Consider the following 1,345-nt stretch of genomic DNA (forward strand, 5'->3'; position numbering starts at 1 on the left):
CACGAAGATTGTCTTGGAGGGCCCTTACCCAAAGAGATAATATAGTACAGTTGGTGGTGAGCTTCCTGTCTCCATTCCACCTCATTACATCCTTATCCTGCATGCAAGCTCACCATGACAACGAGCACAAGGTTCTGCCCATTGTGAATAATGTCATTGTGGCTGAACCCTAAGGTTTTACATTTGTTTCCTATCATTGAAAGCAACATTGAAGAAGTGTGGCTCAGTACAAATGGACAGGTATTGTTTCAAACAATTTGTACTGATAGCATCTTTGATCACTGCTAACTGCTTCCTTGACCTCTGGGGGGAAATAAACTTGTAAACTTCAAGAGGACTGGATTATATGTCCCTTGTGGCCATGTTCTACATATATCCACTTGTTACTTAAACTGGATGCTTATAAAAGGATGTCATTCTGAGATCAGATCTACAAATACTTGACAGACAAATAAAAAGGAATATGCTTTCACTATGAGCAAGACCCATGAAGACCTTAATGAGCAAGTGAAAAGATTTTAAAATATTGCAGCTTAATCGATTAAGGTTATAAAATAGCTAATTTACTCCTTGATAAAACAAATACAAAAACAAGTGTTTAATGCAGACCTTGGATAATAGCATAATTATAATGAAATTAAAACATTCATATAATTTTAGGCACTAATAAGTAGAACATAAACGCAATGGAAACATTTTAGATATAGGTTCACGGGGAAGGTGCTGGGGTTGGGACATGCAAGAAGTTGACTCCTTTTTTCCAATGAAACTGAAACTGTTTGGGGTGGACTAATGGAACTCTTCAAAGCTGGGAAGATGAATGTAAACCGTCAGAGATTATTTTCACTGAATGGTGCGGTGAGAGTGAAAAAATGCACACATTTAAATCGTTTTATTAAAAAAAGTTAACTTAAAGGAACATTTTCACATTGGGTGAGTTAAATGTGAAGATGCATACTGAGAAAACTTTCTCAGGATTGTGTCTAACCAATAGTAATTGGGGATTGTTGATTAATATTTTTGTTGGAATGGTTTGCATGTTGAAAAGTGCTTGTCAGATCACACAATAGCTTAGAAATGTTCAAAGTTAAGTTAGTGTGCTTTGTTTCTCTTTGTTAAAAATCTCACAACACCAGGTTATAGTCCAACAGGTTTATTTGGAAGCGCTAGCTTTCGGAGCGCTGCTCCTTCATCAGGTGGTTGTTATGCTCCTTCATTAGACAACCACCTGATGAAGAAGCAGCGCTCAGAAAGCTAGTGCTTCCAAATAAACCTGTTGGACTATAACCTGGTGTTGTGTGATTTTTAACTTTGCCAACCCCAGTCCAACACCAGCTCCTCCAAA

The 1,345-nt window shown here is 37.5% G+C and overlaps 1 protein-coding gene across 12 annotated transcripts in view; it reads left to right on the forward strand.

Annotated features, from left to right (window-relative positions):
• dnmt3ab (DNA (cytosine-5-)-methyltransferase 3 alpha b) overlaps positions 1-1,345 on the forward strand; it is a 627,694-nt gene that overhangs the window by 281,331 nt on the left and 345,018 nt on the right. The gene's annotated exons all lie outside the window — the stretch shown is intronic.

Source organism: Chiloscyllium plagiosum, unplaced genomic scaffold (genome assembly GCF_037043375.1).
Source record: "Chiloscyllium plagiosum isolate Xiang-an unplaced genomic scaffold, Cpla_swu_hap1 HiC_scaffold_3, whole genome shotgun sequence".
Taxonomy (NCBI): Eukaryota; Metazoa; Chordata; class Chondrichthyes; order Orectolobiformes; family Hemiscylliidae; genus Chiloscyllium; species Chiloscyllium plagiosum.